We start from the raw sequence: 18,076 nt of genomic DNA, 5'->3' as shown, positions 1-18,076 counted from the left end.
AGAGGCACCTATAGTTATAGTCTCTGTGTAAGTACCACCTTTTTACTGCAGGCTTGCTCACCTAATGCTTCACTCAGATCCGTCTGTAAAAATACCGGCTGCAGACTTTTCTCTCCATTAGGATGATGGAAGGCTTCAAGAAGAGTTAGGTAATACTTGTTCAATGGAGCTTTGAGGTAAAGTAGACCTGTCTCCAGGACGTTTGAGATTTAAATAATGAATGCCTATAAAACTAATATTTGCAAACACATGCATAAATGCTAATTTACTCACTGGTAATTATGCACTGGCCAAAGTGATAGAGCATCTGTGCCAACTGTCACAATTTTTCAAATAACCAGGGGAGCATGTGAGGGGAAAAAAACGTAAAATGATGGGGAAACTATAACCTTATGGAGTTTATGTTTAATTTAAGCCAACAAATAGAAGAGGTTGTGTGAAATTGTTATTTTAAGATGTCTTATGTTAAAAGGTGTAGTAGTCATTTATCAAGATCCTTTGGTTAAAGATACAGAAATGTACAGGAAAAAGAAACCTAAATATAATTGTTTTGGGTGTCTCATTAAAACCACTTCGGTACCATTTTCCTTGACTTGCTATTTTTTTTTTCTCAGGCTTACTTTTCGCAGCAATTACAAGGCCATAAATTGCAGCTTTTCTGAGAGGAGAAAACTAAATTAAGCAATGAACATCAACAACAAAATAGTCTAGGCATAGTACACAAAGAGCATGACAGGGAAAAAACATCAATGTTGCTCAGATGCACAAAAATAAAAACAGATGTACAGTTTTGTTTTGAGATTGCTGGCACATCTAAATGACTTTGTGTTTCTGTTGACTGGTTAGTGAAGTGTCGACACAGACTGGCAGAAATAAATACAAAAAAAATTTAGAGAAATCAAGTTGAAATGAAAATAGGCCTATAACCTCCTACTGTATTAATGCTTGTCATATGGCTTGGACCTCATTCCTCAAACATGGCTTAACTAATCCAGGCTAACATGATATTAGTCACCTAAAATGATCCTGTTAGTTCTCATTCATCTAGTTTGGTTCCTCTTGGTGCCGCTAAAGGTTTGATTTGTTAATCCTGGATGAAATTATCTGGAATAACCTTTTCAAACAAAGGCAACATGAGTAGAAAGCTAAAACAATCAACGCTCATATAACTGGCTCATTATATGATTGCACCTATGCGATGCGCTGGTATGGCAACACGGACACATACTGTCTATTTTATTTGCAGCTGTACAGTAGTTAATTTACAGCTGATGACCAACATCAAACATATTGTAACGATGAAAAGAAATCTGGAAAACTCATGAGGCATTTTCAAATTCAGTACATGAATGTGTGTGTAAGCACATTTGATACATTTTAGAGGTAAAGACAGCTCCTGTGATAACATAATTAGACTTAATGATATCATTTACTTCCATTCTTTCACTCTTCAATTATATTTTCCTTATTTGTATCCTTTGTCTCTTCTCAATCTAATGTGGTCAGTTTTCTAAAAATGAATTTTAGCGTCAGCCTTCCTCTAAGCTCCAGAGAATTTGTGTGCTACAGGAATACAGCAGCAAAGGGGCCTGTCCCAAATAAAATGGCTCTGATTTTCTCTTTCATCATAACGGGTGGCCTTATTCTTTGATGTAATGATAGCAGAGTTGGATGGAGAGAGGGGTGGGTTTTATTGGATGGGGGTCGAGGCTCACGAGGGCCATTCAGTGCAGGAACACCCACGGTGCTGGCAATGTGCTGCGCTTCTTACTCGCGGACGTTTCAAATTACTGCCCATGCCTGAACACGGTGATTGTACCGCAAACACACAATACTCATCACTTTTGTCTCTTGCTCAGGCCTTAATGCTAATCAAATTAGGGGAAGGGCAGAAAAAGACGTCTTTGTGTGCGTCTCCCTGCTGTCTGTCAGGGTTGTTTACATCGATATTTTAAATTTGCTCCCAAAATGAACACACAAATGGCTGCGCTCTACTATCAATCATCCTCCCAACCCCGCGGTACATGTGGATGGCAGCTCTGTGTGATTCCATACACTGTGGAGCAGCATGTGGCTCACAGTAAGGTTATACAAAACACCCATATTCCTTCAGTTCATTACACGCTTCCCTGGAAACTAGAATAACAATAAGCAAGGCCCTGTGTTTGATCTTCATTATCTTTTTGATAGATTCCCTCTCTCTGTCCTTTCTCTGTGTTGATATTTGTGTTTTTCTCTCCTCTCTTGCATCTCCTGTTTCCTCTCATCTCCAGATAAGACAAATCCACCAGTTTAGATTAGATCACAACAAAATTGAATGACCGTTTCATATTGATGATAGTTGTGTTTTACATAAATTATCTATCTAAATTATTTGCAATTGAAATGAAGGGAGCGGGGTAGTTAACAGTCTGGCAATCTGCTCTCTTCCATAATGTACGCATTCAGAATGATGTTACTACTGACTGAAAGCTGTTCATCTATGAAATAAAAGAAATTGAGTGACCTATTAAGTTGTATTATGTTAATGCTGGAATTAGTAGCAGACTGTGGAATACCACCACATTCATTATTGTCCCAGTAACAAATTATTCTCTCTTGAGGCCATGTTGAAATATTTTGCTCTCACTAGGAAATGAAAAGCTACCACATAGCTTTGTGAGAGCCTACTACTGAATATGTTGAGATCAGTAAAGAAAAAGTGTCAAGAAAAAGACTCAAAAATATATGAATATGAGAAAAAGGGTACATACTCTCTGTGTGACTCGCTGTAGAGATTAGTGCCATTTGTAAACCCTGTCTCAATTCTGTCAAAAGAGAAAGCTTTCCTCATTCCTCTGAAGTGCGTCCAAAAGAACATGGGTGATAACGAGGGCCTGGCTCCTCTCTCTTAGTCCTGCAGGCCATTAGTGGGAAAGGCTCTTCGCTGGGTCTCCATTCTAAGAAACTACCATTTCTGTCTCGATTGGCTTTCAATTTAGAGCCGGAAGGCGCTTGTTGCCACCGCTGGCTTCAAACAGAGGGTGTAAAGATTGAGCAAGTGCCATTGTTTGCGACTCTGGCAAAGGATTAGCAAGGTGAGAAAATGTGAGAGGGGTTGTTGAGCCTGATCAGAATCAAAAGGGAACTGAGGTAATGAGGGGGATTCAATCAAAGGAATGGGACTGTGCTTAGAACAAAGAGGTCTTAAGCCCACAGCAGTCAGGAAACAGATAGAGATACACTGATATAACTCAACCAAAGCCACATTAGTGTGGGATTGAGTTAGGCAGCCAAAGGAATGGATACCCTTTATTTTTTAAAGGTAAGATATAACGGCACACTGATTCCACTGACAGATCTTTATTTTCTTTATATCAAACCATCATGTTGTTCTTTCCTACTTCTGATGAAAAATAATCACATTGCAACATACATCTGAATTGTTTTACCCCAAACCACTCCTTTTACTCATCACTCACACAGCTGGTTGATTTCTTGTCATCTCCCTCCCCTGCTCGTGCAGTGTATTTTCATAGTTCAATAGTCCAAATTGGATATTGTTTATGATGCATGATATTGAAAGCAGACTCCAGAGGGACCGGCGACAGTCTCGTCGACTGACTGAACAAGCTAACAAACAGATCCAAGTGATTTTTGTTGATGCTCCGAGACATGTCGCTCCCCAAGCACAACAAAGGGACATTCATTCTATATTTATGCCACCACTGAAGTGTCAGAAATATTGATGACCCTGGGCGGAAATTAGCCTGCTTGTCAAAATAGAATAGTGCAAATGCAAGGTTTTCTTTTGATCCAGTGCAGCGCTTGCAGTCTCTCATCAAGTAACCAGAAATTGTGACTGAACAAGCACAAAGCCCTGACACACTGGATCATTGTCAGTCTAAATTTCAGCTACACATATCTGTCACTTTGTGTCACTGATGCACAAAAATGCTCCAAGGTTATGGAAGTTACTTGCTTAACTGAAATGAGAAAACTTGTTTTCTGTTATTGCCATTAGGGAGTGTATATCTGTGACTAAATGGAAATGTAGAAATAAGTGAGCGTGAATTAACGTTTTCAACCGTGGCACAGGCAAACAAATTGTTCTGGGGATGGCACACCCTCTTTTGTTTAAGATTACTTTGCTAACCGAGTTAGAGAACTCTTATCCAAAATCACTTTTCAAAGGGCCAGACTTGTAAGTAACAGATGAAAGCATTGATTCCTGTCTTAGATCGATTCCTTTATTTCCTTGACTCAAAGTTCACCACCAAACTCTTAACCGCAAACAGCCAGGCAAGGCGGAGAAAACAATCAAAAAATAACAACGAAAAACATCAGCGCACAAAAAAGACAATGGCAATTGATCAGGCATTCGGCGAGAGAGGTGGCATCTCTCCTATCAGATTCATTAGTTTTCCGGCCGCTCTGACATTTCCATTTGCACACTCCAATTGACAAAATAAAATACCTGTCTGGCTCTCATCCCTCAGCTCTACACCGGGTAATCACTCCTCCACCGCACCATACACTCTCAACCCGCTCTGTTCCCCGTCCCTCCATCCCTTAGAGTGCAGCCTCATCGTGACGGAGTATGAAACATAAACAGAATGTACAACTTCTTCCACAGGAGTCGGAGGAGTGTGCACGCCACTGAGCATCCCTTCAATCTGGGGTCACTTGTACAAATCACCTCAGGGAAGGGCACACTTCAACTTTTCATTTTCTTCCCATCACCACCTCTCTTGTCTCTTGCTCTGTCTCCCTCCCTTGCTCTCTCTGCATACCTAAACAACTCCTCCAAAGTGCAGCCATCCCCTAGAATCATCATCAGCATCTCCCTGCCAGGCTATTGACTGGCCACACACTCACAGAGAGTCTCTCAGCCATCCATTTCATTTAGACGCAACTTTTTGACTCATCCACATTAGGGGTCAAACAGGCTCTTTTCAAAAGAGACTCTGAACAGAGGTAAATTATACAAATTGAGTGGCAGGAGGGAAGGGAGCGTGGCTGAGCCTCGGTGGCTCTGTGAACCCAGACGACCTCGGGTTTCCTTAATGATGTCTTTGCCAAGCCAGACGGAGACACATTGGATGATTATGCTGCAGATCAGGGCAGAACTCTCTCAGTCTCGCTTTTTCTTTCTACACCCCACCATTGCCACCCCATCCTCCCCACAATCCATCACCTTGCTGCTTTGCTCTTTCCCTTCCATTCTCCTATGTCTCCTCTTTTCCATCTTTCTCCATTCCACTATACATTCATCCTCCTCCTCTCCCTCTGTCTCTCCCTCCATTTATCTTCCCACTTGCAGACTTTCTCAGAACTCCACCCATCTGAAGCAGTGGCAACACGCTGAGAGACTTTGGTCAAATCTGATGATGTTCCCTTCCAACAGTGGCATTTAATCAATCGAAATCTTATTTTGGGGATGAGCAGAGAGGAAGTTGTTTTTTTCATGAGCTGCTCTATAATAGAATAACTCTGCCAGAAGGCCAGGTCCCTCATCACCGGGGAGACCATAGATTGAGGTGATCGAGTTGTTTGAAGATACATTTTGAATACTGCCTACGCCGCCTGGCAGGCTGTGCTCTACTGTAACTCACTTGAAATTTAGTAATAACATATAACAATGTCAATTAAAAATGGAAATTAGAATGAAAAAAAAAGAAGTTCATTTATCTTTGAAGCTTGCTTCATATGCTAAAACATATTTATAAATATAAGGGCTTGTTTTTTTTTTAGCTAGTAACAGTATTTCATAGGCACTAGTTTCTCTTTCGTATATATATATATATATATATATATATATTATATATATATATTATAATATATATATATATATATATATATATATATATCTAATATATATATAATATATATATATATATATAATACTATTATATATATATATATATATATATATATATATATATATATATATAATATCTTTCGTATTTGGCATCAGAGATTTGTCTTTTCAGAATAAAATATTGATTCTTGCACTCTGGCATCACTTTTTGTTTTAAAGCTGTTTCCTCTGGGATGAAATATATACAGTAAATGTTCTGACGCCCTTATCAGCAAGACAATGTCATTTGTCAGCGCTCTCCAAAACTGTTACAAATTAAACTGTTCTGTCTGGGCACAAAAATTGAAATGGTTAGGGTTACAGATTCATCATCATGGTCTGTAGGAACTGGAAAGAGAACAGTGGTCTCATGTGTCATAGTCAACATTTTGTTGACCCATCCATCCACCCTGATCCCCTCCTCTTGTGAATTTTGTGGCTCTATATGAATTAGGAATGTGTGCAATTAATAAACTAGAGGATTAAAACATTGCAACCCTCGCTAGTTGGCACCAGAAATACTAGTCAGTTAAATTAATGAAAAATTCTGGTTAACTGTTGTGTCTAAGATGTGATAGATTCACTAGCCGGAGCTCGCCACATTAATGGCAGACTGTTGTAAACAAGCAAGGTGGAAGGTGGTGGAAGGTGGTGCATATGACATCTCGTAGTAATTTGATCTAGAAAATGAAAATAAGGTTGTGCGTAGGTTGTAACTGACATACAATCACTCAACTGGAGTAGTGTGTACCACATTAAGTGTGTACCACATTAAGCACAGGCATGTGGATGTTAACTTGGAAGGTAAGAATACTGCTGGTGCTGCTAACATCAGCCACACTAGGCAACTTCATAGCACTCATGTCAGTGATATTTTTATGTAAATACAAATCTGTTTGTAGGACTAATTGCTCACTGACAACACACAATATCGATTCAGCCCACATACAGTTAATTAAAGCTTTGACATTTGCTGTTTTAAACATGCAATCAGCCTGATTATGCCTCTGCCATGGAAGACGGTTAAACAATAAACAATATAAAGCAAGATTTTTATAGGATATTTATTTAATATGTATAAATTGAACGCCAGGCTTTGTTTTAGAAAATAAAATATTTCAATTTATTCCAAACATAGAAAAGTCAGTGTAGAACAGACATACCCTTCAGTATTATGTACTATTTGATTCCTTCAGCTCCCCATGTGTAATACATCCACACACAAACACAGGCTTTCCTCATACACACAGGCACACACGTCTTCTCACACTAAGTGCTGTAGATGCATTCGGGGACTAGTGTGTAATGTGTAGACCTGAAAAAACAAAAAACCAAAGTAAAATGTTGATAATGAATGTGTCTGCAAAGCCTTTGTTGTCCAATGTCATCTTTATTCCCTACATTGTAAGGAAAGATAAGGTTAGAAATATAATGTTTTTGGTTACATATTGAAGCATTAGGCAGGATGCACCGGCTATAATCACAATATTTCCCTAATTTTGTTTTAGTAACCAAACACTAACCATACCTGGGACAGGGGACACAAACATCAGTTCCCAGCATGTTTGTTATAAGGGAATAATCCTGCCACTGCCCTTGACTAAGACACTGAGCTCAGAAAAAGAGCTGGTCCCCAGCTGGGTCACAAGGCAGAGAGAGCGAATTTCCTCATGAGGTTTATGGGTGAATAACCTTACACACACACACACACACACACACCAGACAACAGACTTGATGTGGAACCATGCACGTATTTCACAGGAAGCTATGTGCCGTTATCAGACACACACACACAAACACACAGATTCACACAGAGATTGATGCAGGTTTGAATGATGGTGATGATGATGACATGGCACTTGGCAGGTCACACACACAGATGGTGGACACCTAGCGATTCCACTGGCTCGCTGCAGCGTGTTAGATTTGGAGCTGAAGCCTGACATTCGTGCTGCGTCCTCAGGAACTGCAAGTTCAGAGGGAAAAGTGTGTCTGTGTGTGTGTGTGCCTGTGTGTGTCTGTGTGTGTGTGTGTGTGTGTGTGTGGGGGGGGTGTTTGACAGATGTTCTCACCTCCTCCATCACTGGCAGCGAAACGCATGACCAAAAATGACTGCAGAGAAAAGTTGGTTTAAGTTTGGACTTGAGTGACAGCCGTACAATGCCTGCAACTACTCTGTGATTGTGTGAATCAGACGGAGCCTTTATCTAGATACAGCTCCTTTGAATTCTGGGTCTCAATTTAGCAGCACTCACTCTCAGCAGGGATCTTTCAGACTGGCAGAAACCCACTTAATAAATACCAAACCATTATTCTGCTATCATGCTTGTTCCGCCATTTAATGCATCAAAATAAGAAAAAGAAATATGTGCATGTCATTAGCCCTAAGAGCTGTGTGTCCTCTTTCCACTGATGTGATGCCTCAGAGGTGGTGTTTATAGTGCGTGTTTTCTTGAGACACAGCGCTTTACAGTAGACAGAGAGAACAGGCTTGGCTATGATTGGAATAGCGATGTCCTTTGTTATATTGATTTTGGCTAGGGTTGCTCTAGGACAGGGTCAGACACATGCTTGGTGTGTGTCTGCGTGTGGCCTTTTCTTGAAATACAAACATTCCTTCAACAGAAATAGCCATAATGCCCCAATTAGGGTGTGCACTGACAGACAGGAAGAGCTGCTCAGGAGACAGTGACAGAGGGAGACACAATGTACCAATACAGCATATACAGTATATGTTGTGCAATACACACAGCACAATCTTTTTTTGGCCACTTGTCCGAGCCGCTGAGAATTTCAAAATGTTTTGCTTACAAATTACCACTTCTATTTACAGAGCACACGCTGTACTCTCTTTGTATCATTCCATCATCCAACCATCCATGACTATCTAGGAATCCATTCATCCATCCATCCATCCATCATTCCAATTATTCCATCCAATTATCCATCCATCTTTTCAAGCATCCATTCAGCCAAGTATCCATCCATCAATTCAATATAATTCCATCCATCCTTCCATCCAAGGTTCCATGCATCTACCCATCAATGTCCCCATCCGAGTGGCCCCTCATGTATTCCTCCACATATTCATCTCAGAATCCATCCATCCATCCAAGTATTCATCCTTCCAAGTATCCATCCAGTTATCTATCCATCCTCCATCCATCTATCATCATCCATCCATCCGTCCAAGTATCCTTTCATTAATCCTTCGATTTACCTATTCAGTATCAATCCATCAATCTGTCCATCAATCCACGCATCAATCCATCCATTGTCTATCTATCAAACCACCTATTTAGCTACTCGTCTTTAAGATCTGCCCATCTGCTCATCTTTCCATCTACCTGTCTATTTATCTATCTTACACACTAAAGATGACTCGATACAATAAGATAAATAAATCATAATGACTAGGAAAATGAGCGAGACCCAGGGGAGAACAAAGAAACATTTTAGTGCAAATTAAGAGTCAATAAAACCCATTACACTGTTCTATGATTATGCTGTTAGTTTGTATTGTCAGTAATGGTGCTAAACAAGACATTACCTTGAAATGTCAACACATACTGTAAAATAATGATTCAACATCCCAATGACCCAAATAGATGCACTGTAATAACACAGAGCCCAAAATTAGGCTAAATGTGTTGAGACTGGAGAATATAATGTTCAAAGTGATGTCTTCTGAAATAAATTTACTGTGTGAGCAAGAACGCAAGAGGAAAGAGGGAGAAGTCGGGAGGGGGGCCCTTAATGGGCTTCTCAGATGACTAACTAAAGATCGCAGGCGCTAGGCTGCTAATTAGTATGATTCACCAGCCATGCTTAAAGCATTGTGGTTTGTTGTTTTGCCATTATTATTTCCTATCTTATGTTGGCGTCCACTCTTTGAGGCTCCACTTAGTGTGCCATCTGAGGCCTTATGGAGAGGAAAGCTGGAGAGGGGCCCACCCTGGAGTCACAAGAAGACATAGTTGTTTTCTTTTCTCTATGGTGTAAAAAGATTTCAGAAACCAGAGTAGCTTGAAATTAACTTTACTGTAAGATAGAGGAAAAAGTTAAGTGAAATAAAGGGAGTAAACACAGTGCAGGAATTGCCAGCGGAGTCTTCAGAGAAGCAGGGTGTTGCAGTACAATCTCCTCATAAAGGACATTTTCAATGCACAGGCTCTTTGTCCTCAAGGCTCAGTGTGATAGCAGCGGTCAAAAGGCAACAAAAAATGATCAAGGGAGGAAGGGGTGGGGGGTGAGGTTCCAGGGGGTTAGAGTGAAAGATTAAAACTATCATTTACTTTAAAAGCTGGAAACTGAAGTTCCGCCATGTGAACAGGTTCAATAGAATTCATCACCTTTGTCTAAAAGCGGCCTGGAAAAATCAATGGAGTTTGGGCTCTAGGAGACTGGTAGTGGTTAAATACTCTGGTAATCAATAAAGTAATAACCTTCACAGGGGTATGTAACCACAATGAATGTTGAGCACTCGAAGCCCTGCCTTTACATTGGTGTGACATGCAATATTGTGGCTGTCGGACAAGGTGTCTGAAAACAATAGATTTGGAAGATAAACACAATACAATAATCTGGACATTGTCTCTTTTTAAAACCTGCTATCAAATACTTTTACTTGTATTAATATTGCCTTTTCTTCAAAGCTGCAGTATTTTTAGATGAACAATGGATTAAATGACTGCATAATGTGAAAAGAATTGCTGATCGTGACAAAACCCAAAGAACACAACTCTGCAGTTCCTCTCAGCTCTACACATCATATTAGTATTTTTAAATTCATTGTTTTGGTTTTACATCCAACAACTTTACTGTTTTGGTTCATGGCTCTCGTCGGCTTTGATTCGTCGGGTTCATTGCTGCTGGTTTAAAATGCAGTCTTCCACACTGTTACTAGTGAGTAAAAAGTTCATTTGTTTTCTATTTAAAGTGGTGCTCTGTACCTTCTCCAAATTACTGGGACATAAAAGATGGATTAGAAGTGCTGCATCTGTAAAAATGTAATTCAGTCTATGCTGAGTAAATGCCCTTTCAGAAGGAGTGATGCTACAAATTTATAGTAACTTAACATAATTAATGGAAGTGTTGCCATCATGTCTTGTTCAAGAATTCTCACAAATGCAGTAAACATGGGCATTCACTTATCTTTGTGACATCCCAAACATTACATCACATGTACACAAGACAGACTAATAAAATCTATGTTACATATGCTGCTATCACTGAGTCCATTCGTTTAGTGTGGCTATTTATTTGCTGATTTTTCAATTGATTGTTGACACAAAGAGCAACCACGTCAAAGTTAAACTTTGCTGAATGCCGCTTCTTTTGAATCAAAACTTTTGAAATGTGTTGGATGTTAAAGGTGCACAGTAAACACATCATTTTCTAAACATTTATTTATTTTTACTCTTTTGCTGACTTTGGAATTTAACTTCCATTAGCAACTCACTTGCAGAGAAAAAAAATGCTTGGTTAGCTTCCCAGCACAATGACAACACCCTAACTGAAGTCAGCGCCTGTGTTAGCCCCGAGCCCATCTTTACCAACAAGAAAATATTAGAAATGGAATTCTGATGATTTGACAGTCGGATTAAAAAAAATGCAGCTCACGTCTCCGGCAATGATGAGTGCCTCCGAAATATGTACTGTATAGAGCCTTGCAGGTGATGTACTGACTGCTGCAGGGCAATAAGCAACACATTCAGAAGAGCTGCTGCCTCTGCATATGTTTTCAGTATTCTGCAGGAGTGGAGTTGAGTTAAAAACAGATGTGCCACCTGCCTGTGAAAAGGAAGTTTCAGTCAGTCAAACTTGTGAGGGAAGGAGCGCGTGTGTGTCCTGTGTGCACAATTGTTTCATTGAACGCTGAACTCTACGAGTCTGGAGGAAAGAGGAAGAATTCAAAGCCTACAGTTCGATGCAGTCTCTGCAGAACAGCTTGTATGCATTAATTATACACAAAACCTTAAATGAAAGACTGGCGCCTTTTCTTCCTTCATCAGTTGTGTGGGGAAAGACCCAGAATTGCAGCTGATGAAGGGAAAAATTGTGACTGATGAGAAGACTATTAGTGAGTGACAAGATGAGTGATCATGGATGAAGTGAGTGTATTTCACAAAAGCAGTGTAATGGAACATGCAGCACAGTCATGGCAGATGGCTGCACAGATCAGCAGGTGACAGCACCGGTTGGACAGATTTTAATGTTGTCTAAATGAGGGATGATATGATGTCGAACAGTGCAGAACTCCATGAGCAATATGAATGGTTGCACTACTTCAGAGTTAGAGCTATAAATGGAATTACTGTTATTAGTATTGCAAATATTTAGTTCTAATTTGAGGCATCACAGTAAGCTACACTCAAACTACCAAACAAGTAAATGCTTAGCAAATGAAACAACCTCTGTTTTCTTCTGTGAATTTCTTTTCAACTCTCCCAACACTCCTACCTGTCCTAGCCTCCCAGGCAGCCATTAATGAATGATATTTCACCACTGCCTCCTTTTTTCTTTGCTACCCACCTTTTACCCTCTCCCCTCGCCAAGACCCCCGCTCATCAGTCGGCTGGTAGAGGGGAAGCTCATCTGTCTTTTGCTTATCTTCACTCACCACTCACCGCAGTCATATCATCCTGACCTGACCATCCATCTTCTGAAATCTCCCTCCATCGCCATGTGTGCATTTGTTTGTTTGTGTGTGTGTGTGTGTGTGTGTTGGACCTTGAGCTGCCTGGTTGCGTTGTATTTTGCAGCCTGATAGTGTCCACGTTTCCCCTCCAACAGACCCTGAAAACTCCACTGCTCGCTGTCTGCGGCGGCTGAGATCTCTTGCTGTTTGGTGTTGCGTAAGAGAAACGAAGCGAGCAAGAGCGGCAAGAGGTCTGCCTCGCTTTCAGCTCAGTTTATTGCGGGTGATGTATCTGAAGACAACTGCTGACAGCTTTGCAACCCTTTGAACCTCACATCAAAGGATGACTAAATGGTGGGCACTGTGTGGCAATTTGATTGGTTGAAATGAGCTACTGCCATCAGACGTGGACGATCACTGATTTGAAATTCAAAAAAAAAAAAAAAAAAGTTTGTGGAGAGCCTGTTTACCCATAACTACTGAAGATCAAATCACTGAAAAACAAACTATTCTCTGACACAACACTCAAAAACAGCATATTCTTCTCTGGCCAGTGACCTGTCCTGATTCAAAGAATACATTTTCTCAACTGGCACAAATTCGACACCACATTTGCATGATGCCAAGCTGTCCTACTTATCAGCTGCTGCACGAACTGCTGGATCTTAACTTTAATGGTTTTAAACCTACCGCACACATGCGATAAAAATGATTTTGGGATCCCACTATGAAATTGTGTGCCTAAACACTGTGGGGTAAATAAACAGGTGCCAGAGATATGACTTTCTGGCATTTGTTAGTTGCACAGCAATCTATTGCAAACATTTACAGAGCACAGAAGAGGTGCTTTCAAGCTGCGGCTAAACAATCATTTGCTTCAACACACTCGGAGGGAAAGGAAGAATTATGCACTGCCAATTTTACAGCGTCACGTTTGAAAAAAAGCAGCCATTAAAGGCAAGATTACAATATTCTTACATATGACATATTTGCGTATATGATGAAAACCAACTACGAGAGAGAAGGAAGTGAAGCTAAATGCAGCACCGTGATCAAAATAAATCTTTTTCAAGTGGCAGATTTGATTCTGAAGAGTGACTTTTGCAAACTACATTGCTTTTGTAAGGATGAATGGAAATCTGGAAATTACAATCTGCTTCCTCTCCAGGCAGGTTATGACACAGGCCCAAATAAAAGACTAGGCAATCACATATTCAAATGATCAATATCTCGATACTGGCTCGTACAGAGAGTGTGGTTTTGTGGGTTGTTCTCAGTCTTAATGTTGGTAGACTTGCAAGTTTGTAGTGAAACTTGCAGTTAGTTTTAGTTAGTCTGCCTTCAAAGTTTTTTAATTTATATCTAACAGCTCATATATGGCGTTTTGTATACGAGTGTATGCGTCTCAGAGACAAGTTTTCCAAATGTAGGATTTGTATTATGCTTTAATTGCAAATGTCACTGTACTGCTGCATGCATGAAAGCCAAAAAAACATCACTTTAACAGATCACTTGTGTTTTCCTTTTGTCTTTCTGTCTGTGAACTACATCTCATTAATCGCACACATTACTGTGAAGACAGCCTAGAAAGTGGCTTGAGACTAAATGAATGCAAATTGCGATCTAAAATTCTGCCCCACACAGCGTCTGCTGAGCATGCTAGCATACTTAAACGCCAGCACGCCACATCATATATCATTTCTTTGACGACGAATTTGAGATAAGCATACCAACCAGTAAACCAAATGGAAATGCCTGCAGTGGGATGGCCGCCAGCTATATCAATTTGTGTTTTCCTACGGTACATTCGAAGCAGCTGAAGAGGAGATAATTAAGAGGATACACTGTCTCCATGTTCATAGACACGTCTCTGTTATTTTGTTTGTGTGCTGGATGTGTGTGCGCATCTGTCCCAGGGGATATGTGCTGTATCTTTCTTGTGGGTAATTATGGGTAATGTAGGATGACAGAGGAGCACAGTCACATAAATAGCAAAGGGACTACTACACTGACTTACAGCACCCCAATGATACAGATGTGGAAGAGTCTAGAAGTAGGCACATATTCTCAGAAAAGCAAGCACACACACTGTATAAATAGAGAAAACGACACACACAAGGCTCACATGGATGCAAAAGCTCAGCAGATAAGAGATGTGTATTACATTGTAGCCTCTGTTTACCCAAATTCTGATAGTCGAGCATGTTCTATATCACAACATCTCATCAGCTGTGATCAGTGTGAGACCATTGGATTGTGTCAGTCAATAGAAATTAGCAGGGAAGTGTGAAATTAGATACTGCACAGCATGTATGTTTACCTCTGTATGCACATACTTTATGTATGTTTGCATGAATGTGTGTTGCCTCTCTGCATGGAGTACCAATGCCATCTCAGTGTGACCATGTGTTTGTATTTCTATCCAGCCAAGGGAGGCAATTTACCCAGCTTGATGCACAGCATTTATACAACAGCAAATACAGAGAGAAAACAACAATGGAACAACAGAGTGTGGATGTCTTTTGTCATTTGTGGAAAATGGATCACCAAGGTTATTGTTATTATTATTATTATTTTTTTTTTTTTTTTTAAATCTAACAAGGTAAACAAATCTCTATCCATCCATGGTGATGATACAGCAACAGAAATAATATATCCTATATTCACCCTTATAGAATCTGTATGCGTGTTGTGTGACATGTGCAACATAGCATTCAGCTGTGACTTTCTTGGCTTAAATCTCGCACAGGACCCCCCCTCTTACCAATATTTTCTGTTGGAGGAATGGACATTTTGATGAGCTGCAAAATAAAAACCACTAAGATAAAAATGGGTCAATAGCTATTGACCCATCCTCACCTCTTACCTTAGCTAATAAAGCTAAGAGACCATATGTTGCATCCCCGGTGTACATCATTTAGACTTAATATTTATTTCACTTCACAGAAACTCTGCAGCACGTCCAACATGATGTGTGTTTGATCAGGTCATATAATGGTTATGAGCACTGCTGTGGGGATTGTAGGAGCCCTACACTGCAAAAACAACCATCTTCATGAATCATTTTAAATCCTGGCACTTGAAAAAGGGAAACTATTTCATTCCTTTGGCAAATTTTCACTTGTTTTATCTGGCTTTAAACATTTTTTTTTTCAGTCTCTAAGCTCCATATACCTACCATACAGGCTGATGATAATCCCCTGCCTTCCCTTCCCCCCCCCCCTCCTCTGCCTCTCAGGTTAGGGAATCAGTAGGCAGCCTCACCAGGAGACACAGAGCTCCCCAGGCATAAATCACACACCCACACTACTTCACATCCTGACTCCCCCTTCTTTATCCTTTTTTCTCCATTCCCCCTGCTTTCCTCTCACTGTCCACCCCCCTCCCCCATCTGCTTTGCTGTTCTGGCTTTGCTTCTCTATTCCCGTTTTCATCATGTTGCCACAACTGCCTCGCTATTGCTCCTTGTGCCTCTACATTTTGCTATTTTTCTCTGTTTCCTTCTCCTACTTTGTTTCCACTGTTGTCTCCCGCCCCCCTCCTTTTGTTTCTCTCTCGGTCTCCCGCCTCCTCCTCCAAATTTACATCACACCGTCCTTTGTCTCAAACTGTGAGCGGATGAGTTGCCACCTGCCGAGTACAGCATGGGTGTTAGAATTATACTGAAATTATTATTCATTGTTAATAAGATTTTGAGGCAAAGAGGTCAAAAGGGGAGATATAATGGAGAGAAAGAAGTGGGAAATGGATGGATAACTACAACTTGTTTTTTATTGCTGCTTTTCATCATGCTGCGTGTGTTTGCATGCCGTGTATGGGTGCAAGTGTATGTGGGAGTACTTTTTTGTGCACGTGCAGGGCCTTAATTCCAGCCCCAACATCTAATTACTTAAATTGTGCTTACAGGTCTTATTGTACTGTACACTTTCCCTTGGAGAGCTATACCCTGTCTTCCTGCTTGCCTGCTGCATTAGCAGTAGAAATAAGCACATTAGGCAATTTTGTGCTCCATAATAACTACTGCACCTGAGGGATGTTTTTGAGTAAAAATGTCTGGACAGAAAGGAAAAACAGCTTTCTAGCCCAACCGCACTCTGTCCTTCTTTTCCCCTCGCTATTTGTTCCGTTCTCCTCTTCTGTCCCTGACTGCTCGCACCAGGAGAGATGAGCTTCTCCACAGAGAAGCCCATCTATTTGTGCCCACCAACCCTCACTGCTGATTGCTGTGTGATTTTACAATTAGTAGATAGGTCAGTTCGCCACTCCAGGAAATCGTTGCTCTCAGCATTTTTCACCAATCAACAGGTCAGATTGCTTCACATCACCTAAAACAACAGCACTTAAAGGAATGCTACGCAATCTTGGAGGTCCATCTCTATTTTATACTCACCACACATATACTTGTGTAAAGACAGGCTTTATTTTGACAGTCATCCAACCTTTTCTTCACACTGGACCTACAAATTAGAGGTTGACCAATAGTGGATTTTTAAAGGCTGATATAGTAGTGATTTGGAGCAGGAAAAAGCTAGCCGATTAATTGATATCAGTCGATATCACTCCTGAAGAAACAAGAAAAATTTATATCAATTAATTCAATATGACTACTAGCTAAAAATACATTTAATATATCAAATAGATAAAAGAGCTATTTTAAATATTAGCTATATTTTGAATTTTAGCATTTGTGTCTTAAATATCTATTAAAATCTACATGAATGATTTAAGTTGCACTTCAATATGAGGGAAAATGATACTGCAGTTATCTTAAGATTGTTGCTGCAATAAAACCAGATAAAATGAAGTTTTGTTCTGTTATCACAGAAGCTTTCTGTATAGGCCTACATTTGGGGGAAAATGCAAAAACACTATATAATTCAGCAGACAAATCAAGTAGCATCAACAAAGCTACTATAATGTAATCATATGTAATAAAAAAGTGAATTACCCCTTTATTTGTGAGAGTTTGTTTTATCATGCATAACATCATGCTTTATTTCTGCAGTTGACTAGCTGGAAACGTTTGCATGCACCTGTCTTAATGAACCATTTCTTTTGCGCTCTGAATTTAATCATTAATGAGATTATCCTGAAATGTGATTCTATGGATTGCATCGATGGAATGTTGTATTTACAATGGGCGATGCACATTCTTCTCTGCCCATCAGTGAATTGTTAGGTGGCATAATTATTTGTTAGAATGCTAAACAGGTAAGTAATGTAAGAGTTGAATAGTTTCTTTTCCTCCGTGTCTCCCTGTATCATGTTGTGGAAAAAGAGCAGATAGTGTTGGGTCACATAATCGAGAGATAACTTCTTTAGTGGGGAGAAATAAACTGAACTGGTATCACATGAATGACACTTGTTAGCCTTGCTGTAAAATCAGCTTTTATCACCAGAATAATGTAGGTTTTTTTCATGGAGTGGAGAAGTGCTTCTGAAAAAGTAATCTCTGTAGTCGACAGAACATAATTACATAACATAATCAAACATAATTAAAGTCTGTTGTGCGTTAATGGCAGCGCACTCACAGAATAATTACTATTTTCACTAACAATATTTAAGTTTAGACTCTATAGGCTTTTTTTCTTTTTAAC

The sequence above is a fragment of the Seriola dumerili genome, unplaced genomic scaffold (assembly GCF_002260705.1).
Source record: "Seriola dumerili isolate Sdu_G_001 unplaced genomic scaffold, Sdu_1.0 BDQW01000138.1, whole genome shotgun sequence".
In the NCBI taxonomy this organism is placed as follows: domain Eukaryota; kingdom Metazoa; phylum Chordata; class Actinopteri; order Carangiformes; family Carangidae; genus Seriola; species Seriola dumerili.
Note: the sequence above shows the minus strand (reverse complement) of the source record.